General features: G+C 38.4%; 1 pseudogene; it reads right to left on the reverse strand.

Annotated features, from left to right (window-relative positions):
• Window positions 1-3,926: 3,926 nt before the first annotated feature.
• On the reverse strand, window positions 3,927-5,662 carry LOC140519282 (eukaryotic translation initiation factor 3 subunit D pseudogene; annotated as a pseudogene).
• Window positions 5,663-22,684: the final 17,022 nt, after the last annotated feature.

The following is a 22,684-nucleotide window of genomic DNA, read 5'->3' on the forward strand; positions in this document are numbered from 1 at the left end:
GGGATTAGGAATTGGTCTCAAGCAAAAAAGTCATCTTGGAAGAGCTAAACAAGGATTTTAAAAGTCAAATATGAAAGATTAAAGAAATAAATGTGAGGTATACAAGAGAGACTCAACAGCTTGGAAATGGAAGGAGAAAAATTGATTGAAGAAAACATTTCCTTAAGAAGCACAATTGGTTAAATGGGGGAAAAATCCGCTGAGGAAAACAACTCCTTAAAAAGTAAAATTGGCCAAATGGAAAAGGAGAGAGGAAAAAAAATCACTGAAGAGAACCCCTTAAAAAGTAGAATTGGGCAAGTGGAAACTAATGAATCTATGAGACATCAATAGTCTCATCAGATCAGTCAAACAAAAGCAAAAGAATGAAAAAAATAAAAGAAAATATAAAGTACCTCATTGGGAAAACAACTGACCTAGAAAAAAAAAAGATCTAGGAGAGATAATTTAAGAATTATTGACTAGCTGAAAGCAATGATTAAAAAAAGACACCTTTCAAGAAATTATCATGGAAAACTTCCCTGATATCCTAGAATTAGAGGGTAAAATAGTCATTGAAAGAATCCCTTGATCACCCCCTGAAAGAGATCTTGAAATGAAAACATCTAAGATCTTATCCAAATTTAGGAGTTCCCAGGTCAAAGAGAAACTATTGCAAGCAGCTAGAAAGAAGCAATTCAAGTATGGTGGAACCACAGTCAAGATGATACAAGATTTAGCAGCTTCTGCATTAAAGGATAAAATGACTTGGAATATGACATTCTGGAAGTCAAAGGAGCTTGGATTATAACCAAAAATCAACTACCTAGCAACACTGAGCATAATTTTTCAGGGGATGAGATGGATATTCAATGAAACAGGGGACTTTTAAGCTTTCCTGATTAAAAAACTAGACTTGTCCAGAAAATTTGATCTTCAAATACAAGACTCAAGAGAAGCATAAAAATTGTAAAAAGGAAGAGTATTCCGGGAAGATGGCAGAACAGGTCAGAAAATTTCAGACTCTCAAGATTTTCTTCCACAAAAGATAAAATAATGCCTCAAGGTGAACCTAGAATACTAAAAATAAATAAGAGTAGGGGCAGAACAAGGGCCCTGCTAAGATAATTAGAGAAGATCTGAAGAAAAATCCAAGGATGAGATTTCCTTCCTGTGAAGAGTAAACACATCTAGGCAAGCGATAAGCCCTGGTGTTATCTGAGTTGAGAGGCTGCCTTGGCTTCAGCTACAGGAACTTTTACCACTGGGACAGTGAAGGAAGTTGGGTGTCTGACCTGTGGAAAATCTAGGGAACCTCTGCTGACAAGAAAAGTCAGATCCAGTTGTGCTGTGGAGGCCTGGTAAAGGTGAGTGCGGTTGTGGGGTGGGATGCTGCTGGCAGTGGGCACTTATAGGAGGCTGGAGGTGTTGGTTTGAGATCAAGGTCAGAGGGGAGAACTGAAGAGAATGTACATAATGTCACCTTTTATGTCTAAATCATGTATCCATTTTAACCTTATATTGGTGTACAATGAGAGATGTTTTGATCTTTATCTCTTTTCTGCTATACCACTTTATAGATTTCCCAGAAATTTTTATCAAACAGTGAGTTGTCTCAAAATCTTGGACCTTTATGTTTGTCAAACATTAGATACTATGGTTATTTATTACTGTGTGTTGTGTACCTAATCTATTTCCACCAATCCACCATTTGTTTCCTTAGCAGGCACAAGAATTAATCTGATGATTACTACTTTTTATTATGGTTTGGGACCCTTTTTTGTGCATCCCCAGCATTTAGCCCATTTCCTAACACATAGTAGTCATTTAACAGATGTATGTTCAGTGAATTTAAATAGCTATGCTCTCAAGTATCTAGTTACATTATAAAAATAAATGTTTTATTGATGCTTTTTTGACATTGCTATCCTTTCTAATCTTCCCAAACTCAAAACTAGTGACCCTCCCTACCCTAACCCCACAACAGAGGTCTCCCTTGATATGAAGAGGTGTAATTAAGCAAAACAAACCAATACACTGGCTATGTCTGACAATGGATGCTTCCACTGAGAGAAGTTATGTTTCCTTCTCAGATTATTTAAGGGAAGATTAGTCATTATACTTATCAGAATTCTGGTGTCTTTCAAAATTATTTCCTTTTCCATTATTGGAAAAGACCTTATGTAAATTGTTATCTTGGTTCTGGTTACTTTGTTCTGCCTCAATTCATTGAAAGTTTATTAATTTTCTCTCACTTGATCATTGTCCATAGGCCTCTAGATTTTTTTTTCTATTATGATACCTTTTCCAACTGAGTAATTGTACTAGCAGATTTGACCTAAAATAGTGATATACTAACCACTAGAGTTCCTCACAAAACAGAATGGAAAGTCTCACATAAACAGTGGGTATACTATCTCTTTCACCTTGGGAAAAGTGACCCTTGAATATGTTATCCTCACCATCAAGAAAATGTCTCGTTGTTACTGTTCACTGTAGGACTTATGAGCAATGACTTAGGGTTCAAAGTTCACATTTTCTAAGCATCAATGCTATGATTTTTAATCTTCTAGTTCCTTTTTATTATTTTTCTATTTGAGAAAACATTGCTATGTGCTTGTATTTTTAACTCTTCTGCAGTAGCTATAGTTCATTTATGAAAGGCAGTGAATGCCTTGAGAGTATTCAGGAAAGGGTAATCAGGATGTAGAGTCTGTGTTTATTCCATAGTAGGTTTAGTTGAAGAACTGGAGATATTTAGCCTGGAAAAGAGAAGACAGGCAAACTTAGATGAAATTTTGGGGGTCAAGGGTAGGGAGGATTCCCTCAAAGTTGCAATTGTTCAAAGCAGATTGGGCTTCATTGCATGTTGCAGATTTCAGCTTCTTAGAGATCTTCAGTTACATTTAATAACTACTAAATACCTATTTTTTATTTTTTTTGCTAGACATTGTGCTAAGTGCTGGGAATACAGAAAAGAAGTAAATAATGGTTCATGCACTCAAGGAGTTTGCAGTCTACAAGGAAGACAACATGCAAACTACATAGACATATGTACATACAAACATTTATACACATTTACATATATGTGCATATATATATACATGCATATATACATACATATTTAAATATGATAAATAGGGAATGAAAGGGACAAAGTATAGGGATTAAGAAGGGTTAAGGAAAGCTTCTGGAGAGGATATTAACTATGACTGAAAGGCAGCCAGCAAAGTCAGTTGTCAGGATGGAAGAGGGAGAGGATTGAAGGAATAAGGGACAAGCAGAATGAATGCCCAGAACTAAAGGTGGAGTAGCTTATTTGTAGAGCATCTAGGAAAGTGGTGTCATTCAATTGAAGAGTATGCTTTGGGGAGTAAGGCATAAAAAGATTGGAAAAGTATGAGGGCACTAGAGTATAAAGGGCTTTGAATGCCAGACAGTGCTTTGTATTTGCTCCTGGAGGCATTAGGGAGACACTGGAGTTTATTGAGTGTGTGTTTGTTGGGGAGGGAGTGACATGATCAGACTTACATTTTAGGAATATCACTTTAGTTGGATTGATGGATTGGAGTTGTTGCCTCTTGGATTGGAGTAGGGAGAGAATTGAGGCAGGATATTCATTGGAAGGTTATTGTAGTAATCAAGGAAGGAGGTGAGGAGGGCCTTCTTTAGAACAGTGGCAATGTTTGGGGAGAGAAGGGCATATTTGAAAGAGGTTACAAAAGTGAAATCCACAAAGCTTGGCAACAACTTGGATATGGAGGGGTGAGAGAGAGTGAGGAATCCAAGATGGCATCTAGGTTGTAAGTCTTAGGGATTGGAATGAGAGTATTGCCCCCTCCCCCAATAATAAGAAAGGTAGGAGTGGAGGGGGTGAGGCTTAGAAGGGAACAATGAGTTCTGTTTCTGACATGTTGAATTTTTTTTTTTTTAATTAGACTTCTCCCTTGTTTCACCCATTAAACCTCAGTTTGTGTGGACCAATTCCCATGGTATCCTCCAATCCCATCCGGGCAGAAGAGGGAAGATGTGCAGGGTCATGTGCAGCTCACTCACGCTTCTTCCTCTTCCTCCTCCTCCTCATCTTCATTGTCATCTTCCTCGTCGGAGCTGCAGGTGTCATCAGGCAGGCTGTAGACGTGGATCACCTATTTGTTGGGGTCCTTGAAGATCAGGTACTCGCCCTCCTCCAGCTTCATGCAGATGTCGATCACGCAGCGCAGGATACCCCAGGCGTTCTCCACGCTCAGGTTGATCTGGCTGGCAAACTCATTGGGCTTGAACTGCTGCGTGCCCAGGATGATGTGATGAGCCGAATCTTTGATGTGGTAGCGGAACACGTACCCGAGTTTGAGGTATTCGGACCCTGCCAGCAGGGCACAACAGGTCCACAGCGCCAGAACTGTTGTTCTTTAGCTCTGTGGCGATGACCGCCCCCCCGCTGAGAGTCCAGCTTCTGTCGCCAGTCCACGCCATTGCAGTGCCTGGAATCCCACTCATTGAGGGTCTTGATGTTGATGAAGGACACCTCTCCATTGGCATCTGTCATCACGCCATCATGCTCACAGCGGACAATGAGGTCAATGTCATCACCAAGCTTCCACCTGCGGTACCGGTATGCTACTGAGGCAATCTCATTCTTGTCCATGTCCATCCTCCACATTTGGGTTGGGAAACTTATATCTTTCCTTTCCCATTCTCAGGCACTGCTGGGAGAAATTGTGATTGATGTAGGTTGCATCCTTGGAAGGGTTCCAGGGTGAGTCGAAGGAGTTGCCTTCATCCTGAGGGGGTTTGTTGGCAGTTTCGCTCACAGTCAGGAGGTCAAAGTCCGAGTTGTCCCTTTTGTCAAAGAAGAGCTTGGACCCAACCTTCTGGACGACAATATCCTAGGAATAGACGGAGAGTGTGCAGCTCATCAGCATGACTAGGATGGCATCCATGGCGAACACGTTGCCCTGAGTCTTTGCCAGCTTGCGGATGACGGGGTCATCTGTTGTGGTGACGGTGTGGAAAATGGGCTTGATGCTACGCAGAGGCTTCTCATTCCTCGTGGTGATCTGGTCAAAGGCTTTGTCTTAATGTCCTAGGGCGCCACAACACTCGATGTCCTGCGGCTCTGACACCTCCAAGTAATGCATCTTCCTTAACTGAGGAAAATCCATTTCTTCTTTCACCTCCCAGTCACTCCTCACCTCAACGGAAGAATCCCGGGGCTTCTGGGATTTGGGGTCCCATTTCTGCCTTACTCCAAACTGCTTCTGAAACTTTTTTTGCACACGTATGCGGTCTCTCTCTGTTTGGCGCTCTTGGGCAAGGTCTGCAGGCTGAACTGCAACATGTTCCGACGGTCCTTGTCCCTCTGAAGATTCTGCTGGACAAATCTCATCCTATTCCTTTGGTAAGCCGTCTTCTGGGTCTGGGCAGTGTCTACGAGTTGGAAGCTGGTCTTATCCTTCTCATGGAAATAAGCGTATTGACTTCCACTCCTAAACTGGGAGGAATACTTATTCGTGTACCTCTTATCCTGGTAGGTGACCCCTGTTCAGTCTGCAACACTTCCCAGCAGATCTCCTTTACTGAAGGGCTGATAGGACATGTCCCGAAATTGTTTGGGGACTGCACAGGGACCCCAGCCTTAGGGGTTGTCCTGGATCACAGGAGTCATGAATTTTGCCGTCTTCTAAAACCTGCTCAGGCTGAGGCTGGTCGCGATGGAGACGGATGGTTCCAGGTGCAGTACCAGCGCCACCAGCCACTCTCCAGGGGCCGACCAAGAAGGTGACATGTTGAATTTAAGATGTCTACTGTACATCTAGTTCAAGATGTCTGAAAGACAGTTTGGAAATGTGAGATTGGAGATCAGAAGAGTGATTGGGGCAGGAATGGTAGATTTGAGAATGATCAACATAGAAATGGTATTTAAACCCTTGAGAGCTGATGAGCTCACCAAATGAAGTAGAATAGGAGAAGAGCAGAAGCCTCAGAACTTAATCCTCAATGACAGACACATCTATGGTTAGAGAGAGTGATCTGGAAGAGGATACATTAAACAAGATAGAGAAGGAGTAGCCATATAAGTAGGAAGAAAACTCTAAAATTGAGTGGTGCCATGATTCTGAGTTCAAAAGTAGAGTGGTGATTCAGTAAGTCATATAAGACCCTGTTGAAATAAATGGACCTCTCTAAGAGGTCCATTTGTAACTGACTTGGACACAAGGATCACCTGTTTAAGAAAGCAATCTCAATTGCATAGCCAGGATAGATGCATATATCTTCTTTTGCCTTCTTTTATCATTAGTACCATTTATTAAGCATTCACCTAAACATGATACTATGCTGGGGCCTGGTAAGCAGCTGGCAGAGGGACTGAAAAAATGGATTCACCTCTTAGCCTGACCTCTGGATAAATTATTAGCCTCTATCCTCCACTGATCCATCAAAGTGAAGCCAAGCAGTGGAAATATTTAGGATGCTCAAAACTGAGAGTTTGAAGAATAGTGATTGGTTCCATCAGAACACCCTTGTCCTTAATTCTAGGAGAATAAATTTGTCCTTCTCCAGGAAATATAAAATGAAACATCAAAACATCTGTCTATCTATCTATCTGTCTATCTATCTGTCTATCTATCTATCTATCTATCTATCTATCTATCTGTCTGTCTGTCTGTCTGTCTGTCTATCTATCTATCTATCTATCTATCTATCTATCTATCTATCTATCTATCTATCTATCTATGTCTGTCTGTCTATCTATCTATGTACCTATCTATCTACCTGTCTATGTATCTATCTGACTGTCTGTCTGTCTGACTGTCTGTCTGTCTATCTATCTATGAGATTTGCTATTCAATTTAAAAAAAAAAAAAAAAGATCTTCCAGAGAAAGGCCTGGGAAGGTGGTGCCAAGTAGGGCTCATCAGAATCAGCATGACACTGGCCCTGGTTTACTTCTTCTCCTTATCCTTCTGCTTATGTGAAGTAACCAGCAATTGACAGCCATTATCTGAGTATCTACTATATATTACTATCTACACTGTATTAGCTTGGGTAGGATATGCAAATGACATGAAAACCACTTACAAGGAAGTTACAATCATTATCAGGAGATAAGATACTTTGAACCTATTACCAGAAAAGGTAGTTAGATAGATGGATGGATAGATAGACAGACAGACAGACTGAAAGACAACATGTGTGCCAAATAAGTAATCCATTCTATAAGTTGAATTGAAATGATTTAGAAATAAATCTACATGGAAGAGACTGTCTGTAAAGTGGATTTTGGAATGATTTAAATAAAATTTAAATAAAGATTTTAAAAAGTAGAGAGGAGTACAGAGGGCATTCCTTTTGAAGGATATGAGCAAATGCTGCAGGGTGAATTTGCACAAAGTACTTTTGGTGGGAGTGACTAGAACAGGTTGGGTGGAACAAAATATTTGTATAGAGAAATTAATTTATTGGTAATTACATATAAAGATAAATTTATTGATGTAGCTAGGCAAGAAGATTTATTTCTCTTTCCACAGATACTTTTAAAATAGAAAGATACTGAAAGCAGCAATAATCATTAATGAAAATAACATTTATATATCACTTTAAATTTTGAAAAGCATTTCACATACAGTATCTCATTTGATCCACACAACTATCCTCTGAGGATATATTATATATATATTATATATATAATATATATATTATAACCACTGTTATAATCCTTTTTTTACAGATGAGGAAACTGAGGCAGATGAAAGTTAAATAATTTGCCTAGGGTCACAGAGTTAATAATTGTCAGAGTCAGAATTTGAACTCTGGTCTTCCTGATATCAGATCCAGCACTCTACACCAAAGTATAATAAATAATACATAGTAAGTAAACAAAACCATTTTCCAGGCGGAGTCACTTTTCACTATGGAGAGACATTCACCACATGCAATGAAAGTAATAATACTAAGGGAATTGCTTCTGATTTTACTTTGTCAATATTTCACTTGTGTATTAAGAAGGGTTAAAGGACTTCAATGGTAGAAAGAAGGGTTTATATTTGATATTTGAAGCAATAGGGAACTATTGGACTTTATTGAATAAGAGAATGACATGGTCAGATCAGCACTTTAGGAAAGTAACTTTTGCAGGTATGTGGTGGACAGGTTAGAAAGGAGAGAGATTTGGGACAGGGAGACCATTGAGAAAGGCATTACTATAGTCCAGGAGAGAGATGATGAGGGCCGGAACTAGCATGAGGGCCATATGAGTAGAGGGAGAGCATGCACGTAAACAATATCATAGAGAAAGAACTCACAGTATCTGATTGCTGCTTCATTATGTTGAGCTAATGAATGTGAGGAAATGATGATACACCAAAATTTCAAAGTTTAGAGACTAGAAAGATAGTTGGCATTATCAACAGAAATAGGCGATTTGGGAAGAGAGATGAGTTTAGAAGAAAAGCAAATGTCATGAAGTCGAAGCTTTCGACCCATCAGTATTGGTTGATACTGTGAGACTCACTCTCTCCCACTTAAAATCAAAAGGGGAGAGGTATTCTTACTCACTAGTCACTCCCCAGAAGTACAGAGGCTGTCCTCTGGGGGTTGCATGATTGATTTACAAAGTTAATAGGGTTCCAGGGGTTAGATTTTATGAGAAATTGAGTAGAGGGTTCAAAATATAATCTGGGCTGGTATTGCTGTGAGTGACCAGTTTGTGTTTATGTTGCAGCTGCTCTGACATGCTGACATTCGAAGGGGACCAACTGACATCTTACATAAGTGCCAGAGAGGTTGTAGAGTGGGTAATGGATCAAGGGTAGTTGTGGTGTTTGAGACAAGCCTCATGGTTAGATCTTATTGAGAGGGTGGGATCTGAGCCTTATTCCCATCCTCTGGTAGATTACAGACCATTTGATGTTATGCCATCTGAGGTGAACAGGGCTCCCATTTTAAAAGAACTGATTAGAGAATAGGGAGAAATTCGTGGTAGGACAGTTTTCTCCCTTAGACTAGCATGAGTGATGATGTACAACTGCTCTATGAGCCCTTAGCCAAAACTCACTGCTATACTCTCACCTCTACCACTTTGTCCCAAGTACTATGAGTGAATTATGCTTAGTCCAGGTGATCCAGTCTCCTAAACCAACCTCATTTAAAAGTCCTGGATAAGAAAAGAGCAGTACTGAACATCTTAAGGCTGGAATTCCTATTAAGTAGATAAGTCAGGGCAGCAAAAGCGAACACTTTGCTGTCAAATCATAATTGTATACATTTTTTAAAGGTTAAGCTCTACTTCAATAGAAAGTACCAGTTGAGTAAACTATTTCAGGGGCCTGGCTTGTCCAAATAAAGGAAGTGATCATGCTGATAGAGGAAATAATAAGCTGCTTGTGAACTCCATTAGTATATTTTTTGGGAAAAGTAATTGACCATTTGCAGAACTGACATTTTAATCACTCTTCTTCAAGTTTTCACATATTCTCTTCCAATTCATCCTGCTGCTCACTGAATCAGAACTCCACACTGTCTAATCTTGCCAGTTTACTGAAGTTCACCTCCTAGTAAAAATATTTTTTAATTCCCTCATTAACTGTTTTCTTTTAAATTTAAAGAAAAAATATAATTAGATAGTGCTTAGCCTTTGACACAACTTTCCCCTCGCTTTCATGAAAAGGCAGTGAATGAGGGAGGCACTAAATATAGTTGCCATTTGAGTACTGAACAATAAAAAGCAGGAGTGAAAGGTTTGGTTTGAAGTGTTGCCAGGAGGCAGAAGTTTGTTCACAGCTCTCCCTCTCTGTCACTCTCTTTGTCTCTGTCTCTCTATCTCTCTCCCCTTCTTGCTCTCTCCCCAAAGAGCAGCCCAGAAATGACCTTGTAGTGTCCTTGAAAGCAACAGAAGCTCAGTCTAAAGGACTGAGTCACATAACAGTCAGCATGTTATGGAGGCTGTTAAAAATTGGTCATGTCAGATGAGTGTAGTGATGGGAAATCATCATCCCCTCTGGGGATATTGGAGACTCCAGGTGTTTGTGAGAGAGAACAGGGTTCTACCATTATGGAATCCACAGTTCCCTTCAAATTTTATTAAGATCTCTTGTTAATGAAAGGAAATTAAGTCAAAGGGAAAAAAGATTTTGTCTATTTGGATATAATTTGACATTAAACACCTATTTATTACCTACCTATCGTGCAGTGTGGTGAGGAAACAAACACAAAGTATTCCTAGCATTCATGGAACTTGCATGCTAAAGGAGGTCTAGAGTATGTAAACACAAAAATGACACAAAACCATGGATGATCTCTTCAGGAGGACTGAAGAGCTAAAGAGCTAAAAAAATCCAGAAAGTATTTCCATAAGAGATGAAACTTTCATACTCAATGTTGGGTCGCATAACTTATAAAGTAAGTTATAAAGTCCTTGAGAGTAGTGAATGAGAAAACATGCATGCATATATGATCTGATGGTCTGCAGAGCTACATTTGCAGAAGGAGTTCCCTGACTAAAGAACTCCCTACTCTGATAAAATATCAGTCACAGACTAATTATAGTAAAGAATTAAATTCTCCCATACACTGTACCTCTCCATTGTGGAACCTATAATCCCCTAAATGATCTATATTTAGATTACAAACTTGGGAAACTATTGATTTGAAAGTAACAATTGATTTGAGGAAAAAAGTTCCAAACTCTGGCTAAGGTTATAAATAGTTAATTATGAGTGTGGAAAAAGAGAAATAGGTTTGTGTCATAGTTAGCTATATATTTTTCACAGAAATGGGGGCTATGAAGTCTAGGTTGTCTCTCCTCAACTCTAAATGGCATAGAATTCATATATTCTAATCCCTCTCCCCATTTTTGGTTGGTTGGCAGAATCCAACAGATAACCTTTGTGTTGTCTTCTCACCCCAAAGACTTAATTGTTTCATGAGCAAGTGTTATTTAACTTTTGATCCCTAAATTATTAGCACTATATTTTGCATACAATATGTTTACTTATGGAGTGAGTGAGTGAATGAATAATATATCTTTTGGAATAACCTACAAATAAAATGCTTCTACTTTAAAGTACTAATCTGGACTAAAATTTGATTCAGGAGGAACAGGTAAGTTTTCTATTTTCTCTTTCTTTTTCTATCTTTTTATCTTGTAGTAAATTTCATGCTGGGAATAAATAAAATTTTTTTTGTTTCTCCAAAATTCAAGGTTTATTTTCATTCAAAGCTATATGGGAGTATGGAAGGCAGTTGAGTATCTTCTCTCTACAATAATGTGTGTGTTTGTGTTTATACAGTTAAAGTGTTACTAAAGCTGCATTTCAATAATTTAGGTCAGTAAACTTTCTGGCCAAGCTCCAACTACCAGCAAAGAATTATTTATATGTTGTCTCACACAGTCTAATTTTAAAGGATGGATTGAGATTTGTGAAAACTAAAAGTTTTTAAAGCACCAACAAAACAAAACAAAATTGACAAAATTAGAAAGAAACATTAATTTTAGGAATATTCCCTCATTATTAATCACCCTAATCTCAAAATTGAATCATCTTGGGACTGACCATCTTTTATCTACATCTCTTGGTCCCCACCCCAAATAATGCTAGTTAAAATTTTAATAGATATTTCTGTCATCATTCTGAATTTTGCATTAGGTTTCTCTTTTGCTTGGGGTAAAGTTGTTAAAAAAAATCTGCTTCTTTAAAAATGTAATCATCACACAGGAGCTTTCTAAAGACAGCATCAAAAAGAATAAAATATATTTTATTAATGATACAATTCACAAAATTACCAGCCCTGCCACTCTGGGCCCCACCAGGGATACCTCCATCTCTTATTACATGTACACCAGTCACTGGTGTTTGTTCTGCATTATTTAACCTTCTGATTGTCTTGAATGCTTAATGATCTAGAGTAAGTGAAATGATGATTAGGGGAACATTGGCTTTTGTAGGGAGACTAGACCTGATGAACCAGGGCCTGGGGGAGGTACAATTGTTACCAAGGAAAAGAAGGCAAGAATGACTTCGGGGGCATATTTCTCCTCATTTCAAAAGTGAGGTTTAGCAAGTAAAAGCAATCTATTTGCAACTCCTCTTATGAGACAAAGAAATTTGGATGCTTTTCAATTTACAGTGACAAATACAACTTGATTTCCTTAGTATTCTTCCCTCCAAATGGATGTCTTTCAACTTTTATCAGAGTCATTGTGGGATTCCAAAAAAAGAATAGTATACTCTATTATCTGTTGCCAGATTTGGTTCATTGAATTATCTGTGGTTGGGGCTGGGTGTGTTTACTTTGTTTTTATAGCCCATGATAAGATCCTTCTTATGTGTATTGAATAAAAAGGAACATGTCCATAAGGACTGGAAAATACAGTGTTTAGGGTTAGCTTAGAAGGAATCTTTGTTTTCTCCCAATGCATGACCTTTGTTGTTGATCACTTAGCAACTCAGAAGGCAAGTATAATTGTTTGTTTTGATGTTTCATATTTTAAGGGTTTTATTCAAAAATCACCAAAAACTCCACAACATATTGTATTCCAGACTTCTTGAGGACTCTATGAGTAGGACTTTGAGTATTGTCCTAATAAAAGAGTATACCTGCTGTCTGAAAATCAATCTAAAGAAGTAAGGACAGGTTCATTACCAACAAGTTGGCAACTACTTGATGAAGTTGTTGGCTACAAATAAAAATACAAAATACCCCTTAGTCCTTTGCAACACTAGTCTGTTTCCTGAGTAGAAGTGGCAGGGTAGAAGAAAAAGAGGACAGAGGGAGCAAAAATTCCTGGTTTTAATGTCATCCACTAACCTTAAATCTTGGTATTCTTTATTCAAGGGCTATTGCTATCACGAAAAAAAAATATCCCATTCAACCATGGAACATGGAACCTCTCCTACCCCACTCCCAATAAAGAATTTACAAGATAATGGAAAGACAATTTATAGGTTCTACAGTGAACTAAATAAAGACTTTGTAAGAGCTGACATGTCTGTACACCCAAAGAAGACAAAAAATATAAGTTAATGGGGCCCTTAGTCATCTTACCTTGTAGTACTTGTGATGAACCTAAGAAAAAGCAATGACTATGACAGTAAGTGAGACTTATATGTGAATGAGACTTATATGTGAATTGTAGAGAATGAAGTACTGAAAAGATATGGACAACTTTATAAGTTCCTACAACGTGAACTAAAAAATAACTCCGAAGTTTAGTGTAAAGATGGGCACAGGGGAAGATGGTCAAAACCACTTTGGGAAATATGGTTTGAGACCAAGTTGTGAAAAACCTGAAAATTTTAGATGATTCAAAAGCTTCATGTTTCTATAATATATAAGGGAATTATCAAACACAAAGTACTTTACATTCAGTGTGAGGTGCTGGTCAACATGTGGAAGATGTAAAGAAGTCGATGGAAGTACCTAAATATGATATGCTATTTTGAAAATGACAGAAGGATTGTATATTTGGGGCTTTTCAACAGATAACTTATCAGCATTATCCACTTATCCAGTAGGGTCATATGCTGTGTTGGCAAGACATCAATACATAAAATAAATAACACATGGTCCCTTGGAGAAAGTCTAATTCCATCAGCAAAATCACATAAAAAGACCATTATTAACTACAAATATACCTAAAATAAATATATTGTAAACAACATGAATGTCTGTTGACAGTTTATTAGAGGAAGGGAGGGAATATACATTTATTAAGCATATACTTATTGAGTGCACAGGTCCTGCTCTAAGTATTTGATCGTAACAACCGTGTGAGATGGATGTTATTATTATCTCTATTTTACAGTTGAGGAAATTGAGATTGACAGAGATTAAATGACTGGCCCAGTGTCTCATAGCTAGTAAGCATCAGTAATTAGATTCTAATCTGTTTCTTTCTGGGTCCAAGTCCAGGGCTCTATGCCCTGTACCACTGAGTTACTTCTAGACAAAGAAAAACTTGGAGAGCAGGGTTGAAATGAGGTAAAGTAATAACAGGAGCTCAAGTACAGTGTTAGGAAGTTGGTGCTTCCATTGTGCTATGGGTGTGCAGTACATCATGCAGTGAAACTGGCTTACTGCCTTGGGATTTCTAACCTAAGAAATTATAGCCAGGGAAATTCAATTTTATTCAGTTTAGTTACTCTTTGTTAATTTCTTGTTATGCTCACTCTCCCAGTAGATTGTAAGCTCCTGTAATTTTATGATTCATTTTTGCAACACTGCAATGGAAAATAAAAATGATAGGAACTTCTAGTCTAATGGTGGGGTGGTGGGGTAGTGTTGTTAAACAAGTTCACAAATAAATATGATGTTGGAATGGTATCAGGTTGAATGGAGGTTAAATATATTTTGCTATAAGAAATTTGAGGAAAGAAAAATTACTTTCATCTGCAGTGGATCAGGCCGGACTTCATGGAGGAAATAGCAACTGAAAGGGTCCATACATGAAGAGAAGGACTTTATTAGGTAGAGATGGGGTGAGTATATTATGGGGATGGTGAATAGCCTATATAAATTCACAGAAGTGTGTGAGGGCAATATGAACGTACAGGAATGAAAGTAGTTTCCTCTGATTGAAGTATAGAATGCATACAGAGGAATATCATGTAATAAACTTGAAGGGTAGGTTAGAGACAGGTTGTAGAGGCCCTTAAATACCAGGCTGAAAAGCTAGTGCTTTAATATATGGACAGTGAGTGTTTTTGACCAGAGATAAAAAATAAAGAAATAAAGAAATAAATAAAGATAATATGGTATCTTAGGGATATTGTTTTGGCATCTATGGTTGGTTTATAGAGTCAACAAGCATGAGATAAAGAGACTTCTTAGGAGGCTGGTACAGAAAGTGTAAGTGAGAGGTCTTGAGTGCCTGAACTAATGTGCCAACAGTGTGAAAGGGGGGAAGGGAATAGCTGTTGAGACTGAAAAGGAGCCTTCATTTAGAGTAGGAAAGTGACTTAGAAGTTATCTAGCCTAATCTCATTTTAAATATGAAGAAAATGAAGAATACAGAGAATAAGCAACTTCCCTAAGGTCATCTTTCCTTCCTTTCTTCCTAACTCCCCTCCTTCCTTCTCATTCCCAAAACCTTAAACCCAGTGCAGTCTGAAGTCCATGGGCTAGACAACAATAGGTCCCTACCCAAGCTCCACTTAATGGCTAGCTTAGAGTGATTATCACTAGTAACAGTTTCTATTGATTTAGCTATTTTTTCTTTTGTTCATTAAAAGAGCCATACTCTGACTACTTCTTAAAGAGGCCTGTTCATTCAGTGGGCATTACCTCCTTCTGAGTACCTGAAAAGACTAGCCTAAAAAGACCAAGGTCCCACGTTGTATTCTGGGCCATCTCCAGTCATCCTGGTGAATATCTGGTCACTGGACCCAGATGGCTCAAGACGAGAAAGAGAGGTTTGTGACCTGCACAGCCCTCTGTCACTCAAAACAAATTCAAGTGCAAGTCATGTCATCATTTCTCTGATATCGTGGTCTTCTTTGAAAATGAAGGACAAACACAGACTAGTAAAAAGTGGCAGAGTCAGGATTTGAATTCAGGTCCTGTGATTACACATTCTTTCCTCTTTAGCATATTCCTTCTCAATGCATAGGGCTTTTGAAATGATGGAATGTGAAAAGTAAGGGAGATAATAATGATAATAATCTAATGCTTTAAAGTTTGCATGCACTTTCCAAATGCTATCTCATTTGATTCATACAACTCTGCAAGGTAGAAGTTATTATTATCCCCATTTTACAGAGGAGGAACTGGAGACTTAGAGAAGCTTAATGGCTTGCATAGTAGAAGAGTCCAAATCTACATAACTCAGAAGATAGCATCATCAGCAGAAATAATGAATTAGGCAATGGGAATAAAGATAGCATATTATTTTGAGAACTGTCTGGGAGATTTATGTAAAGAAATAGCAAGAGAGTTTCCTGGTGAAGTTTGTGTAGTTGGGATACTACAGACCCTGGAGGTTGGATTCCTTAACTGGATTTTTTTTATTTGTTTATGAACTTTTGTGTTTCTTTTCTCTTGAAGAATAGGGAATTAGCAATTGTAAGGATTTGTTGAGGTGTTGTGGGTTGGGTTCTTCGCTTGTTCCCCACATAACTAGTTCACTTACTACTAAGAAATGTAACTATAATGAGAAGATAAGTCCTGTGACTGTGGATTCCCTGTATGTATTCTGTGCCCCCTTTATCCTGAAAAGTGTATTTATGCCAAGGTTCAAGGCATGCTGGGTTTCAGAAGTCATGTACTCTGAAACAGGTATATAAGTATGTATATGTTTGTGTTTATATACATATATGTGCGTATATACATTATACATATGTACACAATACATACATACATACATACATATATATATATATATATATATATATATATATATATATATATATATATATGAGATTTGGAGAGAATTTATCTCAATAACATTGGGAATTACTGGTTTAGAGGATGAAGCAGTTCAGTAATGTCATAGGTAAGTCACAGAGAATTACCTGAAACGTATAAAAGTTAAGTGATTTGCCTAGGGTAACATGGCTAGTAAAATTCAGAGGTGAGATTTGAACAGTGGTCTTTCTGACTCAAAAGATCAACAGTCTCTTCATTGTAAGGATTTTCCTCTCAGATACATTTATGCTTGAAGGAAAAGAAGGTGGTGAGTGATTGGCACTTGGTTGGATTTAATCAAGAAAAGATTCATAGAGGAGATGAGTTTAGAACAGTTTTGAAGGGAATGATGAATGACTCTGGAACATGCAGGCCACGTGAGTGACAAATCTAACTTCAGATCATTTTTCTATTACCGCGTCAAAGTATAATCTCATACTGAATAACCAGACAGGTGTAGATGGCCTCAATGAATAACCCACAGTGGACAACTTTATCCTTTAACTCCATGATTTTCAAAATACAATTTTCTTACACAAGGGTTTTCATAGCTCATTAATAGTTGTTAGGGAAACCATTTTTAATGGTGGAAACAAGTCTTCGGTTATTCTCCAAGTGGCTGTAGTCATCAAAATGTGTTTCATTAATGGACTAGTGGACATTCATGGACATCAAACAAGAGAGGCCTATGCCCCTGGAAACTGATTAGCAGACCAATGTTTTGTTTGTTTTCTTTCTTTTATTTTGTTGTGGTTCTTTCATAATGTGGAAGCTTTGATCTCATTCTACTCTGACTCTTCTTGAAAGATAGGATTTTTCTTCCTGAAAAATCCACATTTTAAAATGTACTAAGGCTCTAAAATATTTCAACAACCTAATTCAAATATATGAGCAGACATCAAGCGGTTCTTATCATAAGAATGAGCCACCAATAGCCTGAATGGTACTTTTCTTTCCTTAAAATAGTAAAAAAAAAATTAAGAGAAACTGTTGCTCACACGTCTGAAGCACTTAAATGTTGACAAAGTGCTCTTACCTCACAACAACCTTATGAGTACATTTGACACATGAAGGAATTGAGACACAGAAAGGTGACAACACCTGTGCAGGAAGCTGGGGTAGGAACCAGATTTTCCTGTATTTCATAAGCAGAATACACAGTGTTAGGGAAGATGGGTAATTATAGCTCAGTGTTATCATAAGAGTGGACTCTACAGTCAATCTTGTATTAAGGAATTTGGCATGAAAAAATTGAATGTTACCAAAGTGTAATCCCATGCAATGTATGAGGCAGTACTAACAATTCATTAATACTGATGATTATAACATGGGCAGTATAGTTCTATTAAGGCAAGATATATTTAGGATACATCAAGCTGTTGTTGTTGCTCACTGGTTTTAGTCTTTTCTGAGTCTTAATGATACCATTTGGGGGTTTTTTCTTTTTGTAGACATACTGGAGTGGTTTCCTTCTCTAACTCATTTTGCAGATGAAGAAACTGAGGTAAATAGGGTTAAGTTACTACTTGCTCAGTGTCACACAACTAGTAAATGTCTAAGGTCAGATTTGAACTCAGGGAAATTAGCTTTCCTCACTTCAGGTCTAATACTCTACTGAATCACCGAGCTGTCTCATATGCAGATATAGGTATAGAAATAATAAAATAAAGGAATGAAAAGAATCAGGTAAAAATTGAGAGAACTAGGATCCACCAAGCAGGTGGATTTGATGATAGTTTCTCAAAGATTCTATGCTTTTGACATAGCATTCTTTTTTTTTTTATATTTATTTATTTAACTTTTAACATTCATTTTCACAAAATTTTGGGTTACAAATTTTCTCCCCTTTTATCCTCTCCCCCCCCAAACATCAAGCATTCTAATTGCCCCTATGGCCAATCAGCTCTCTCTTCTATCATCCCTCTCTGTCCTTGTCTCCATCTTCTCTTTTGTCCTGTAGGGCCAGATAGCTTTCTATACCCCTTTACCTGTATTTCTTATTTCCTAGTGGCAAGAACATTACTCGACAGTTGATCCTAACACTTTGAGTTCCAACTTCTTTACCTCCCTCCCTCTCCACCCCTTCCCTTTGGAAGGCAAGCAGTTCAATATAGACCAAATCTGTGTAGTTTTGCAAATGACTTCCATAATAGTTGTGTTGTATAAAACTAACTATATTTCCCTCCATCCTATCCTGTCCCCCATTACTTCTATTCTCTTTTGATCCTATCCCTCCCCATGAGTGTCGACCTCAAATTGCTCCCTCCTCCCTATGCCCTCCCTTCTATCATCCCCCCCATCCTGCTTATCCCCTTATCCCCCACTTTCCTGTATTGTAAGATAGGTTTTCATACCAAAATGAGTGTGCATTTTATTCTTTTCTTTAGTGAAATGTGATGAGAGTAGACTTCATGTTTTTCTCTCACCTCCCCTCTTTATCCCTCCACTAATGAGTCTTTTCCTTGCCTCTTTTATGAGAGATAATTTGCCCCATTCCATTTCTCACTTTCTCCTCCCAATATATTTCTCTCTCACTGCTTGATTTCATTTTTTTAAAGATATGATCCCATCCTCTTCAATTCACTCTGTGCACTCTGTTTCTATGTGTGTGTACATGTGTGCATGTGTGTGTGTGTAATCCCACCCAGTACCCAGATACTGAAAAGTTTCAAGAGTTACAAATATTGTCTTTCCATGTAGGAATGTAAACAGTTCAACTTTAGTAAGTCCCTTATGACTTCTCTTTGCTGTTCACTTTTTCATGGTTCTCTTCATTCTCGTGTTTGAAAGTCAAATTTTCTTTTCAGCTCTGGTCTTTTCATCAAGAATGCTTGAAAATCCTCTATTTCATTGAAAGACCAATTTTTCCCCTGAAGTATTATACTCAGTTTTGCTGGGTAGGTGATTCTTGGTTTTAGTCCTAGTTCCTTTGACTTCTGGAGTATCCTATTCCATGCCCTTCGATTCCTTAATGTAGAGGCTGCTAGATCTTGTGTTATCCTGATTGTATTTCCACAATACTTGAATTGTTTCTTTCTAGCTGCTTGCAATATTTTCTCCTTGACCAGGGAACTCTGGAATTTGGCCACAATGTTCCCAGAAGTTTCTCTTTTTGGATCTCTTTCAGGCGGTGTTCTGTGGATTCCTTGAATATTTAATTTGCCCTCTGGTTCTAGAATCTCAGGGCAGTTTTCCTTGATAATTTCATGAAAGATGATGTCTAGGCTCTTTTTTTGATCGTGGCTTTCAGGTAGTCCCATAATTTTTAAATTGTCTCTCCTGGATCTATTTTCCAGGTCAGTTGTTTTTCCAATGAGATATTTCACATTGTCTTCCATTTTTTCATTCTTTTGGTTTTGTTTTGTGATTTCGTGCTTTCTCATAAAGTCCTTAGCCTCCATCTGTGCCATTCTAATTTTGAAAGAACTATTTTCTTCAGTGAGCTTTTGAATCTCCTTTTCCATTTGGCTAATTCTGCTTTTTAAAGCATTGTTCTCCTCATTGGCTTTTTGAATCTCTTTTTCCAATTGAGTTAGCCTATTTTTCAAGGTGTTATTTTCTTCAACATTTTTTTGGGTCTCCTTTAGCAGGGTGCTGACCTGCTGTTCATGCTTTGACTTCATGTCTCTCATTTCTCTTCTCAGCTTTTCCTCCACCTCTCTAACTTGATTGTCAAAATTCTTTTTGAGCTCTTCCGTGGCCTGAGCCCATTGGGTGGGCTGGGACACAGAAGCCTTGACTTCTGTGTCTTTGCCTGATGGTAAGCATTGTTCTTCCTCATCAGGAAGGAAGGGAGGAAATGCCTGTTCACCAAGAAAGTAACCTTCTATAGTCTTATTTCTTTTCCCTTTTCTGGACATTTTCCCAGCCAGTGACTTGACCTCTGAATATTCTCCTCACACCCACCTCTCCTCCTGATCCTCCCAGCCAGCGTTTGGGGTCTGAAATTCAAATGCTGCTTCTAGCCTCAGGGCTTTTGGCGGGGACAGGGCTGCTATTCAGTGTGAGATTAAGTTCAGGTGCTCAGGTCAGGGCAGGGCCACCTCTCAGGCTCAGTTCCCTCAGGGTGTTTATGCACAGACCTTCAACAATGGATCCAGGCTCCTGCCTGCTTGGGGAGCCCTGGTCTGCCGCTGCCTCTCAGCTTCTGCCTCCCTAGGGGGCCTGAGTTATGGGGGCACCCCACTCCCCTCTCGACCCACCAAAGAGACTCTCTCACCGACCCCTGTCACCTGTGGGTGGAGGGACTTGTGTGGCCGCTGGAGATCCCATCCTTGAAGCCTGCTCGGATCTGTTCCTCTCGGTGCCACGGCCGCGGCAGGTCTGGGCTGGGCTCCGTGTCTGCAGCGCGACGGACCTTTTGCGAGAGGTTTGCAGGTCCCTCTGGCACAGAACTCTCCTTTGCTCCACTGTTCTGTGGCCTCACTGCTCCAGAATTCGCCATGAGTTACTTTATACAGATGTTCTATGGGTTGTGGGTTCAGAGATATGTGTATGTGCATCTTTCTACTCCGCCACCTTGGCTCCACCCCCCATAGCATTCTTTACTCTGAATAATCATGGTACTCTTGCTGTTTCAGTTGGTGTTATGGACATTGAGCCCTCCAGATGCATCATCATAGCCTTCTTTGGGCTTTCTTCTGGCTTTCCTTTATCTTCTCCCCTCTCCATCCCATTTCCTCATAGTCTTCATTCTTTAGTTTCCTAGGACCCAAAGAAGAGGGAGAGATTTTGCACCATTAAAGAAAGCTGCTATTTTGAACTTCCCAACATGAAACCAAGAAAAGAAAGTGGTAAATCATAACAGTGGGTAGGGAATATGAAAGGCTCAGGTTGCATGAGTTTAGCAGTATACCAATAAAAACTTGAAACATGTTAGTATATTTGAACCACTATGTTTGAAAACCACTATGTTAAAGTCATCAATTCTATACAATGAATTCTACCTCGAGCTCTTCCTTATCATTCTTCATCATGACTAAATCATTTCACTTCCTATTTCCCATCTGATGGCTTAAGGATTTCCCATGATGTTTCAATTTGCCTTTTTCTTTGAACTTTTGTTGACACTTCAAGATCTTGACCTATTATGCTCTTAGTATTTAATTTCTTTCAATTAATCACTGAGTTAAAGTGGTTAATGACTGTGAGTCTGACAATGCATGATAGGATTATTGAAGCATAATTTTAGCACTGGAAAATACCTTAGTGTATTTTCTATGTTAGACTTCTCTTCTCTTGAACCATTATTTCAGGAAATGTCCAAAGCATGTGTTGCTTCATTTGTCCCCCTGTTTATCAGACACATTCCTACCCTGGAAAAACTTCTACTTTCGAGCCCCACACCCTTAATTAAGGCCTTCCTTTTCTGGACCAGTATTTTGCTAAAAATCCCAACCAGGATCCACTTTATTCCCATCTCTTCAGCCTTTGGCAGCTGCCTCTCCCTATTATCACCAATTTTTAAACTATTATTAAATTAATATTGCCTTTGTTCTTGGATAGGGTGTATCAGTTTGTTCTCCTATATTACCCTGCCTCATCATAGTTCAAGAAATCACCCCTTCCTGTCCACCATTACCTTTGTGTCCCTCATCCCAACAGATAATAAGACTGTTGAGTATATCAACTGTCTTGGCTTTTAAAATTTTTATTCTTAACATTTAGCATAGTGTTTGGAGCATAATAAGCATTTAATAAATACTTCTATTTTCATTTGTTAATTTCAGTGGTTGCCAAACTCTTTGAGTATGATGATGTCCCTCTTTTTTTAGTTTACAGACCCCAGAATGAATGAGATAGTGTTATTTGTCTTAGCCTTTGCCAATAATCTTTCTAGACCATTTCTTTATCTTTTAAATAAGGAAGTCAAGGCTGAGAGACATTGAGCAACTAGTTATTTAGTGACAGAACCAGAATTAGAGATCATATTTCCCAATTACAAGGCAGGTCATCCCTTTAATATGCTGCTTCATATCAATACTATTTAGAAACGCTAACTTGTGAGCAAATTTAGTACTTATTTTTAATAGTCACTATCTATAGCAGTATTGAGGTAATCCTTTGTGTAATTTCTTGTATGATATATCCATATAATTGGAACAACAGGGGACAAATCCTTTCTTAAACTACTAAGAGAATGGTGCTTTTTATAAAGTGAGGGGGATGGACTTAACTAGAAACATGGGTGAATTAAGATGATTCAGGTCACTGTCACTATTGGCTGAGACTAGGCTAAGTAATATGATCTTAATAAGTTATCTAGGAGGGTGGCACTTTCTTATCTCATGAGTACTTTTTTT

This window comes from Notamacropus eugenii, chromosome 1 (genome assembly GCF_028372415.1).
Source record: "Notamacropus eugenii isolate mMacEug1 chromosome 1, mMacEug1.pri_v2, whole genome shotgun sequence".
NCBI lineage: Eukaryota > Metazoa > Chordata > Mammalia > Diprotodontia > Macropodidae > Notamacropus > Notamacropus eugenii.